The sequence below is a fragment of the Ochotona princeps genome, chromosome 12 (genome assembly GCF_030435755.1).
Source record: "Ochotona princeps isolate mOchPri1 chromosome 12, mOchPri1.hap1, whole genome shotgun sequence".
Lineage (NCBI taxonomy): Eukaryota > Metazoa > Chordata > Mammalia > Lagomorpha > Ochotonidae > Ochotona > Ochotona princeps.
In genome coordinates this window covers 65,243,810-65,255,919 of record NC_080843.1, presented here as the reverse complement: position 1 = coordinate 65,255,919, position 12,110 = coordinate 65,243,810, and the positions used below count along the sequence as shown (strand labels likewise).

Here is a 12,110-nt window from a genome sequence, read left to right as displayed (position 1 = left end):
GGATCCCATCCAGAACCTGTACATTAACAAGGGAACCCAACACTTGCCATCTCTGCCCTAGACAGTGAACAAATAGGAACCAGGACTGGAGCCCACTTTGCCTTTGGGATCCATCCCCAACCCACTTGGAATCTCTTAGAGGCACCCTGTTCTTCCTAGGATAAATATAGCAGCTGGGGTATGGCTCCACGGGAGGCAGACAGACCCAGTGGAGGGGCCTCGGGAGCTGGAAGTGTTTTTAGACACCAAAAACAGGTGCTTCAACGACCCCAGCTGGGTTAGCAAGGCACCTGGCAAAAGTAAGGTTTCTGGCCAACTAGGACCATACTCCTTAGCCAATGACCAGCCTCAGGGCTCAAGCCCAGGGATCTACTGCCTACAACTGCAGATCTGTAAACTCTGGTTTCCAGGGTGAAGACAGCTGTCCTGCGTTTCTGAGAGAGGGACTTGAGAATATCAGACGAACAGAGAGCAGGGCTGCAGCCCAGTGGTGACCCCGTCTCCAGAGGCTCACTGGCTTGTCCACTCTCTGACCTTTCTCTGGCCCCTCTCCACCTTCTTCAGTTCCAAGGCAACCCTTCATCAGCTTAGTCCGGAGCACTGCTTTTGTTATGTCCTCTGCCCTGTTCGAGAAGTCGCAGGCGTCTCTTTAGTCTCAGATGCAACCCACATTCGTCCCCCTCCTCAGCAAGCTTACCCGTCCCCCTCCCACTCATCTCAGAAGACTTCCTCCAGATGCTGTTCCTTCTGTTAGGTAAGTCTGCATCGCCGCCTGCCTGTAATGCCAGCCTCCAGTTGGCTTTTCCACAGGCAAAGCTTTGATGTGAATGTGGGTATTACTATGCCACTTCACTTACAGAACTTGAATGTCTACAGATTTTGGTATCCACAGGGGTCCTGGAGCCAGTCCGTATGCTATGGAGGGATGACCAGACATTGATTTTCAAACTGAATAAGTGATTCACACCTAATTGTGTCAGGTGCAATAAAAATGAGCAGAATTGCAACTTTCTCTCTCCCCATCCCATCTTTTTTACTGCAAGCAATGTACAAAAATGTAAAAACTCACATACATGCTGTTCTTCTCAAAGGAATTATCTAATAAAGGGACCTTAATAATTCAGCCTTGGTTCAAAGCAATGTTATAAATCCTTTCTGGATTACTTCTACTTTCAAGGTTAAATGGAAGCCTTTTGAGAGGCTTCCGTAAAAAAAAAAAAAAAACAAAACCAAAACCTTGCCCTTATTTGTGTGAAAAAAGAAAATTTTAGGGCACTGTCAGAAGTTGATGAGAAATGAAATTAAAAGATGTTAATCTTGGTGCAAAATTTTTTTTGAAATCCATGGTAACTTTTTCCCTTAATCCCTTCCTCCCTTCCTTCCTTCTTTGTTTCCTTCCTTCCTTCCTTCCTCTTTCTGTATTTCTTTTATTTTCCTTTATTTGAAAGGCAGATTTTACAGAGAGAAGGAGAGTCAGAAAGATCCTCCATCTGCTGGTTCCCTCCCGAAACGGCCACAACAGCCAGAACTAAGCAGATCCAAACCAAGGAGCCCGGAGCTTTTTCTGGGTCTCCCATGGTGCGTGGTCCCAAGGCTTTGGGCCATCCTCTGCTGCTTTCCCAAGCCACAGGAAGAAAACTGGATTGAAAGTGGAGTAGCTGGGATACGAACCAGCACCCGTATGGAATGTTGGCTCGTTGCAAGACAGAGGATTAACTACCTGAGCTATTGCATTGGTCCTGGTAGTCTTTTTTTTTTTTAAGATTTATTTATTTTTATTACAAAGTCAGATATACAGAGAGGAGGAGAGACAGACAGGAAGATCTTCCGTCCGATGATTCGCTCTCCAAGTGATCGTAATGACTGGTGCTGAGCCAATCTGAAGCCAGGAACCAGGAACCTCTTCCGGGTCTCCCACAGGGGTGCAGGGTCCCAAAGCTTTGGGCCATCCTCCACTGCTTTCCCAGGCCACAAGCAGGGAGCTGGATGGAAGTGGAGCTGCCGGGATTAGAACTGGCACCCATGTGGGATCCCGGGGCACATTCAAGGTGAGGACTTTAGCCGCTAGGCCATGCCACCAGGCCCCTGGTAGTCTTTTAACGCACATTTTCCATGATTTTTTAAAGATAGGGTATATGAATTTCAATGATGTTTGCCCCAAAATGTTCTCTTCTAAATTTGTTATCAACTCTGCTTTTGCTTGCATCTCTGTTTTCTTGCCCCATTTCTCTTTTCTGCTTCCTATTTCTGCCCTACTGGCTGGGTCCTGGGCCTATGGTTTGATAGTGCTAAGCAGTCTCCTTTGGAACCAGTGAAAGGCATGTGGCCCCATTGGTTCACAAAGAAAAGCCAAAGGATTTCTCCTTTGGGCTAAGGAGATGTAGGCTTTGCCCATTGAGTCACCAACACCTTGTCTGTTGGTGTTGAGGGTCAGCTAGGGGCTTCCAGGAAGAACGCCTGCATCTGGGGACTTGTAGCTTCCCTGGCATGCTCCCTTCACACACAGGGGCACAAGGCAAATAGGCCTCTATCCAGGACAGTCCCTCAACCGGGGGATGAGGTCAGCCCGCGCTTCCGGGCCAGCCCTGGGCAGCCCTAAGGAAGAGGCAGGTATTGGGGGATGGAAGTGGAGCTTTCCAGCCACCTGTCTTGCTCACCTCCTGGCACTTCCCAACCTCCAGGGCCCTGAGGTCACTAACCCCAGCACCTTCCCACACACAGGGACTGTGACAAAATCTCCTCCCAGCCACACTGGAGCCAGGCTCTGTTCCTTTCAGGCCCATCTATGCACTTCCCTATAAAATCCACCTTTGGCACAGAGAATCCCACTAAGTCAGTTTAGCAACTGGTCACCCTCCTCATTGTATCAGCTTCCTCGACCCCAGCTGTGTCTCAAGGGCTAGTCTGCAGCAGGAATGCCCCCACTCCTGATGCTTCCTCTTGGGAGCTAACCATCCCCTGCCTCCAGCCTTCTGCTTGGCTGTCAAGTCCCAGTCATCCCTGCTGAATTTGATGCTAAGTCCTTTCTCCCCGACTGCCAGACCCCATTGCAGGGGTCCCGGTACCTACCACGGTGATCCCGAATGGAGTCGGCTTAAAATGGAGCTTGAACAGACCCCACTGGGCAAGACCCTCTTCACATAGGGTTGAATTTAATTCCTAGGGGTCATTTGGGGCTGAAAACTTCTACCCTCCAAAAGTGTCTTAAGTCCTGAAGAAAGAATTGGTCTTATGGCATAGTGGGTAAAGCCGCCCCCTGTGACATGGGCATTCCATATGGACATAGCATCCTGGCTGCTCCGCTGCCAGTTCAGCTCTCTGTTGATGTTGCTGGGCAAAGAGCAGGGCATGTCCCAAGGAATTGGGCTTCTGCACAACTTGGGAGACCCAGATAAGGCACTCGGCTTCTGGCTCCAGCTAGACACCACCTAGGTCCTTGGCAGCCACTTGGGCTAGCATCAAGACTTCACTCTGTCTCTCTCTGTGTGTTTGTAACTCTTTCAAATAAATAAACAAACCTGTCTTTTCTGAAGTTCTGAATGATAACTACAGGTGCTTCACACAGCCTTCTGCATGCTAACTGCATAAAGCAGAAGCTATGAGAAAGCCTACCCAGGGATCAGGAGCCACTCCCCAGCTCTTTGTTCCCTTCACCCCCACACAGAGGCCCCCCATCTCCCCCTGCTTCAAGCAAATATCTGGCAAGTAACAAGCCTGGGACTTCTTAATTTCAGGGTTTGTGCCTTCCACCGAGAGACACATCTGTGATTCCCCAACTCTGCCCTCCGTGGGAAAGTGGAGGGCCGTGAGTGCCAGCCCGGTAAGGTGGATCCGGGAAGTGTCTCCAGACTAGACCTGGGCCGTGCTTTCAGTAGCTTTTCTAGCCTGGAGCACAAAGGTTAAAGATAGGCCATGGAACTAGATCTGGCTTCCCACCTCCCCTCACTCCCACAGAACAGGCAGCTGCAAAGTGAGCCTGGGCATCACCGACTCTGAGGAACTTGAGGTAGAAGATCCACCACATCCAGCATTTTCTGGGGAGCAACCTGTTAGGCTGTGATGGCAGCGTGGCTGTAAAGAGACTAAGATTTGAGTCTGAGTCCCTCCCTTTCTCATTCATGTCCTTTCTTTTTATCTTTTTATCTTTTTCCAAATACTTTTTAAATTTGCATGTTGATTTCCTTCCAAAATATCTGTTAATACTGGGGTTATGCCAAGGCCAAAGACTGGAAACAGAAACCCAAACCTGGGTTTCCCAAATGGGTGACAGAAACCCGGTGACTTGAGCTTTCTTTCATACTGCCTCCAGGGTCTGCAGGCCAAAGCAGCTGGAGCTGGGAGCAGGTCTAGGATGTAACCAGCTACTCCAAACTATAATGCAGGTTTCTGAGCCAGTGTTTTTGCTGCTAAGCCAAACACCTGCCCCGCTCACCAATGGCACGGACAGCTGTCGCATAGACCAAGGCTGTACCCTGTGCCTAGGTACCCCTCCTGGACTCACTCACAGGTTGTATGTAGTGAAGGATCCCTGTGTTTTCTGCCTACCTCACCTCCTCCCCAGAGGGAGCCCTGTTTAAGCAGAGGAGGCTTCATGTCTTGGATGAAGGCTCGTGCAGCAAACGGGATGGAGGATGAAGCTCGCCGCCTCTTGTTGGCTGGGTTCAGGGTGGAAGGGGAGAGGTACCAGACTCTCACCTGTTTGACACAGGGTTCCTGATACAAATGCCTTATATCCACTTCTCCAACAGGCACTTGAGTCTTGCTGCTCGTCCCTCACCTTCCCAGTGCATTCCTGTCTCCTCCCAGGTCCCAAATAGGAAAAACACCCTGCTCTTGAATCTGGATGATCACAGCTGCATAGAAGAATTGCCTGGTTCTCAGTTCGCACTGGTGGTTCTCCTTGACACCTTACACCAGACACTTTCGCTAAGAGGTTTAGACAGTGTGTGTCAGTTGAGGGGGCGTAGTTCAGCTTTCTCCATATGACCCTTCAAAAAGTCACTTCATTCTCTGTTGATGCTGAAGGATTCCCCGCAGCCCCTATCTTAATTTGATCAACTGTTTTCGATAGCACTATACTGTCCCTTTGCTGGCTCTGGAGATCCCAAGGGTCCTGCTGATGTCCCCCTAGGTAGGGGGGACGGCTCTGAGAGGAATGACAGTAGGTAGCTTCATCCCTACCCTGAGTTACTAAGCAAGTCTCCACCTTTGTGCGTGGAGGCAGTTCCAGGGCCAGGAACCTGCAGAGTCCTTTGCTTGTGACATCAGAAAGGGTGAGCCCCGAACCATCAAACACCAATTCCGGAACTGCTGCTACCGCAGCTGCTCCAGGTACACGGCTAAGCTACAAGGGAGTGGACATAGTCCAGAGGGAGTAGAAAGGAGACAAACAGGTAAGAGTGGGGGACAGGGAAGCCATGGCATTAGCGAAGAAAGATCTTTCTCTCTCCCTCTCTCTCTCCTTCTCTCTATAAATCTGCCTCTCCATTAACAAAAAAATGTTAAAAATTTTATTTGGTATCCCACCACCAGCCAAGCTTTGAAGTGTACGCACAGAGAAATCTTCAGGAAGTTCATAGGAAATGCATATTATGAGATCAATTTTGTGTGGATTTTAATTTCTTTCTTTTTTTTAATTTTTTCTTTATTTTTGACAATCTTTATATAGTTAATTAGGGCAAAAAGTTTCAAGAGCTACAGGAAAGTGGGTAAGACTATAAGACTATTATTTCCACATTGTTTTTTCTTTTGTATCTGGGGTAAAGGAGGTGGTAAAGGGAGAAGCCCCACCAGTCTCGCACCCACCCCAGGTCCCCGATGTGGGGCATGCTCCGAGGGCCTTGCTCAAGTGGTTTTGACAGTTCAACAGTTATGAATCGCTGCCAATCTTGCCATTCCAAGCACAATGAGGTTGGATTTCGATTTCTTTGTGCCAAAGGATAAGTTTATCCCTTAAAAAATCCCATTTATTGGAAAGGTGGAGAAACAGACAAGTGAGATCTTCCAGCCAATGGTTTACTCTCCAGATGTCTGCAACAGCCAGGAATGACCCACTTAGAAGCCAAGAGCCAGGAACTCCATGAGGGTCTGGCACATGGCTGGCAGGGATTGTTGTGCCGGATTTGAGATTCCCCAGAAAATCATCGAGTCTGAAGTCAGTGCTAACATATAAAGGCGGTTTATTCAGGCTAATCTGGGTCTCCCAGAAACTTCCCCCGCCCCCAGCCCCCAAGGCTGCAGCAGGAACAGCAGGGCAGGGAAAAAAAAAGAGCGAGGTTGAACAGCACAGGGTTCTCAAACATTTCAGGCTACTAATTATACATTCATGATTGGTCAGTTTAACTGTTAACTTTCAAAAAGAGCAAGTTGGCAGGCTTCTATTGGTGGGTTTGAAGCAAGCAACTTTCAAAAAGTACAAACTGATGGGCTATAGGCGTGGGTCTTATATAACACCAGGTACTTCCTTTCTGAGGCGTGGTCTGCCTACGTGACCTGCCAGGTGTCCTGCTGGGTGCCACATAGACTGTCAGGCCTGGAGTTCACAGCCCCCAGCCAAGCAAGTAAGGCAGAAACATAAAAGCAGAAAACATCTAGGTTCTTCAGTGAGTTCACAATGTCTTCCCACGCACACTAGCAGGGAGCTGGATCAGAAGCAGAGCAGCTGGGGCTCAAACCAGACCACCTTGGGCTGTTGGCATTGCACACGGTGGCTGAGCCTGCTGTGCCACACAGCCAGCTCCCTAACTTATCTTTTGGTTCCTTTTTCCATAAGCTATTTGGAGCACCACACCCCCCCACACACACCTCATACACATTAAACAAAGGCAAAACTCGGAGTCACTATGCTAGAGAAGACACGTGTCCGATGTGAACTATGCCAAAGAGCTAAACAAAACTTGAAAACTCTTACTCATGGTCCTGGCTGGTCCCTACTGTCCCTGGGAAGCTCTGACCTCCTCTAGTGACACTGGGAGAATCAGCATCCACTCTCTCAGCTCTCCCAGGGGCTGCAGTGGGGCTGTGTCCTTGATGAGGTCTCTGCAGGCTGCTCCCCTGGACTCAGTAACAGACAGAAGCGCAGGACAGGCTCTAAGGCTTGTCTTAGTGCTTTCTCCGTGGCTAAAACAAAGCACCCAAGGCCGGGTGTGTTGCCAAGAAAAGAGGCTTCTTGGGGAAAGGTCAAGGTTGGGCAGCCCCAGTCCTCTTGAGAGGGCTGCTGGCTGCATCGCAGCACGGCAGGAGCATGCATGTGAGACGGAAGCCAGAGAGACTCAGGGGCCAGCTCTGCTCTCGATCACTTCACTCTTACAGCAGGTAAGCAGAGTTCCATAGGAACAGTACAAATCAATCCCGGTGTGGTAGCCTAGAGGCTAAAGTCCTGACCTTGTATGCACCAGGATCCCTATGGACTCCAGTTCTAATCCGGGCAGCCCCGCTTCCCATCCAGCTCTTTGTCTGTGGCCTGGGAAAGCAGTCAAGGAAGGCCCAAAGCCTTGGGACCCTATGCCCACATGGGAGACCCGAAGGAAGCTCCTGGCTTCAGCTCATCTCAGCTCTGGCTGTTGTGGCACTTGAGGAGTGAATCAGTGGATGGAAGAGCCTCCTCTCTGTATATCTGATTTTCCAATAAAAATAAATAAGTCTTAAAAAAAAAAAAAAAGAACGACAGCACCTTCTGTAGGTCCTACCTATTACAGGCCCATTTCAATATTATCACCCTGTTACCAAGCTTCTTGCTCGTGAGCTGTGGGAGATTAGCCACATCCAAACCATAGCTAACAGTGGCATCGAATACTCCAGCCCAACTGCAGGCAACTGTGTAGGTTGCCTTAGACCTAGGCAAGTGTTAGCACTGCCGAAGAGAAAGTTGGAGGACATTCTGGACCTGGCTCATGCTAACTCTGTGTCAACACCACCAATACACCAAATACAGCTTCCCACTCTCTCCCATTAAGTCTTCAAGATGGAGCAGGGGGCAGGGGAGTGAGCAGACCATCGGTAATCCCTTGCTAGAATGCTGGTCCAGCATGGGGATCACTGAGGGTTTTTGATGTGGTCAGAGCTGCAGCCCTGGGCCTCCTAGTTCCAGGCCGTTCCATCTGCAAGGTCTGGCCATGTGCACACGTTACATGATTAGACCACTATGTTGCTGACTGCTGTGCAAAGAAGCCAGCACATCTTAGAGTAATGATGAAGATGTGAGGCACAAAGCCATTGGCACTGAGTGGAAGTTCTCCAGCTCAGAAAGGGATCCATTAGATAAGATAGAGAGTTCTGAAACCAGGATGTCCCTAATCAGCAAGAAGTAATTACAGAAGATGTGATGAATCAGCACCCTTCCACAATCCAAGAGTAAGAGCTGAAAATCTATGATAAGCAGATGAAATGGGGCAGGTAGGTGACAAGCTTAGGGTCAAGAACTGGAAGTCACACTTGCCCAGCTTCTTCGTAAATTCTTTTTTTTTTTTTTTAAAGATTTATTCATTTTATTACAGCCAGATATACACAGAGGAGGAGAGACAGAGAGGAAGATCTTCCGTCCGATGATTCACTCCCCAAGTGAGCCGCAACGGGCTGGTGCGTCAATCCGATGCCGGGAACCAGGAACCTCTTCCAGGTCTTCCACATGGGTGCAGGGTCCCAAGGCTTTGGAGCCGTCCTCAACTGCTTTCCCAGGCCACAAGAAGGGAGCTGGATGGGAAGTGGAGCTGCCGGGATTAGAACCGGCGCCCATATGGGATCCCAGGGCTTTCAAGGCGAGGACTTTAGCCACTAGGCCATGCCACCAGGCCTGCTTCTTTGTAAATTCTACCCACCTCTCTGTCCTTCAGTGAACATTCCCCCAGGCCGTATTTCCTGGACCAGGAGTCTGGGGCAGTATCATGAAGGCACTGCCCTTCACAACCACATGGAGGCTGGTAATGTGGAAGGGTGCTCTGCAACTTCCTACAAGCACAGAATGGAAGGTGGAAAGATCTTCCCCTCTCCTACGCTTCGCTTCCTGAGCCTCTCCACCCACAGTCAGGATCTATCTCCTCACCTTGCAAATAAACTTAAAAAATGTTTTTAAGAGAAAGATGACACAGACGTTTGCCATTTAAGTCTTACAACTTTTCTGTAACTTTCAAATTATTTCAAAAACAAATACAACCCTGATTTATGTTCTCCAGTCCTTTTTAAGACGCAAAGTGATATGATTAAAAAGAAGATGCAATCAGAGAGACTTTCAAAAGAATATGGGCAATTCCTGAAAGCAAACTCAGAATTTCTAAATCATTCAAGGTCAATAAGGCCTGTGACGTTTGTAAAAGATTGTGATACACTGCATCAAGAGGACAAATCTGCTTTGTTAGCCTTTAGAAAATTTAAAATTTAGAGAAATTCACCGTGACTGGCAAGCTTTATTTTTCATGTCCACACCTAGTTCGTGTAATGACTCTCGAAATACTTGATGATGTTTCAGAGGTGTTACAGGCTGTGTGTTCTAACTCTTAGCAAAAATATAGACATGTTAAAAAAATATTCAGATATTGATAGCAACATTTGTATAATGCGGATTGTTTTTCAATAAAAGGAAAACTTATTCTTAAAAACGGTAAAATGCTCCAAATGGGGGGGGGTTGCGTTGTAGCCTAGTGGGTTAGGCTGTTGCCTGTGACTCTGGCATCCCAAATGGTACTGCTTCTAGTCCTGGCTGCTCTACTTCTAACCCAGCTCCCTGCTAGTGTACCTGGGAAAGCAGCAGAGGATGGCCCAAGTGCCTGGGCCCCTGCACCCATGTGGGACACCAGGAAGTAGCTCCTGGTTCCCGTGTTCAGTCTGCCCCAGCCTTAGCCATTTTAGCTATTTAGCTTTCCTTCATGCTGTTTCAAACAAATACAATAAATCTTTTTTTCAATCACCCCAAATAAGCAATACATTTTAATACTCCAAACAAATCTTGAAAAATCCATGATCAGCATTTGGTATTAGCTAAGCAGTTAGCATTTAGCCTAGCTAAGATGTCCACAGCCCATAATAATGAATATACTAATTTTTAATGCAGGTCCTTGCCTGCAGAAGAGATAGAAATACTAAGCAAAGACTAGTAGTGTGTAAAAATAGGAATAAAAATTAGTTATCAGTGAAAAAATAAGTATATATTCACATACGAGTGGGCTCTCTGGCACTGAAAAATACCCAACATGAGTGGACCACAGGGTTGTTCGTAAGTGAGGGACAGAGCGAGACCTCAGTGGGAGCGGGCCATCTGAGACCGGCCAGTGGCATAAAGAAAGATAAGGAAAGCAGTGCCACAAGCAAGGTCTGGCAGGAAGAGCTCTCTCCACTAAGGCAGAAACTGGCACCCCAGGTGGATATACAATCAGGCCAGTTTGTGTCCTAATGAGATAAAGTGGGACTATCAGGACTGCGGGCAGTTAGAGGCAGGCTCGTTTTGCCAGAGTCCAAGAGCTCCAACTCGCCTGAACTCTAAGTACATTGTGCCATTATCACCGAGCCCTGGCTCAAGTCCGGCTCCAGCTCCTCACTGCAGAGCCCTACACATAGGGACTCTGGGAGTAGCTGCGGGTGGGGTGGCTCGAGTAGTTGTGTCCCCGGCACCCATGAATTCTCAGTGCCCGTCTTGGTCCCCAGCCCAATCCTGGTCATGGTTAGTTTTGGGGGAATGAATAAGAGAGGGGAATGGATACCTCTCTTTGAATAACTGTGCTGCTGTGTCTCTCTGCCTATCAAACGCAACCATCGAAATCATCTCCAGTGAATAATCAGCTGGTTTTGCAATGTGAACGATCAGATACTAGCTTTCTGTGTTGAATTTACATGTTATTTGGTGCTTAGAAGATTCAGCCCTCTTCAGGCTGGGCAGGGCAGAAGAAGCTGATTATGATTGTGATAAACCCTGTTGCTTTGTTAGCTGCATGAGGCTTGGACTGCAGGCACCAGAGTCAAGGCCAGCTTCCCTAGCACAGACCCAGGGGGCCTGCACGCACAGCTCCCTGCGTCCTCAGGTTTTCCTTTCCCATGGCCCGGGTTTGCCCAGGTTATCTCAAAAGACTAGAACAGGAAATCTGTGAGGGAATTAACAATGGTTATCTCTGGAGGGAGGAGGTTTAATGACATTTTCTGCTTTAAACAGACATGCATATTTCCCAGTGGACCTTCATTGCTTTTGTAATTTAAAAAAAAATTTAAGCAAATACAAGACAACTCCCACTTCCCCTTTATCATTTCTAATCTTGCATTTTTTTTTTCGCCCAAGGTCCAGAAGCCCAGGAAACTTTCCATTGTGGATCCCATCCACTCCCTCCTAACAGCACAGAGCCCAAGTTCACCTTTGTGACTGAACTCCAACTTTGCTCTCAATGCACGCTTGCCCTGCCACTTCTTCAACCTGTAAACACCAACAGACCATAAATCCAAACACACCTTGTCACCCTACCAGCTCTGAAACCCGCACAAAATGTTTTCTAAGCAGATACCTTGATTTTTGCTTTAAGGATTTGTAACAACCACAGCAAAGGTTAGTGCAGTATTTACTTTGCACCAAATTCTACCGAAGCACTTCTTACATTAACAATTAATCTTCACAGAATCCCAGGACCTCGGTTTCACCAAGATCCCCGTGTTAAAAACCAAGGCACGTGGAGCATAGCGTTTGCTCCAGGGGCACACAAGGAGCGGGTGGCAGAGCCGGAGTTTGACCTCGAAGACGAAGCAGTTTACTTTAACTTGCGGCTGGTACTGCAGCCGCGCCAGGGAAAGCCGACCTAAACCAAGGCAAAACAACAGGATAGGGAGGCTGCCCAGCATGCCTCTTTTGGGAAAGCAAGAAGGCTCCCCTTCAGCAGTCACCGTGCAGGACTCCATAATCATTAACTGGGAAATGAGGCTGGAGTGAAGTCCCTGCTTGCTCCCAGTCTCAGGAGACTGAGGGAGGGGAGAAGGTCCCTGGGGGAGACTGGGGTTCCTATGGCTTTCATGCCAGATATAGATCACGGTAAGGCTGGATCTGATTGACTTCACTTGCTAAGGACAGCTAAAATAAACACATCCGCTCCACGGCGGGCCATTTGGTGGTTGTTCCTGAATGCTCTGTGCTGGGGGAGGGG

At 48.3% G+C, this 12,110-nt stretch overlaps 1 long non-coding RNA gene across 1 annotated transcript; it reads left to right on the top strand.

The window, feature by feature from the left end:
- Positions 1–5,278: 5,278 nt before the first annotated feature.
- On the top strand, positions 5,279–11,868 carry LOC131481560 (uncharacterized). Its single transcript, XR_009246387.1, has 3 exons — positions 5,279–5,393; positions 9,171–9,282; positions 11,261–11,868. It is a non-coding gene; the product is annotated as an uncharacterized LOC131481560 (long non-coding RNA).
- The last annotated feature ends 242 nt before the right edge of the window (positions 11,869–12,110 follow it).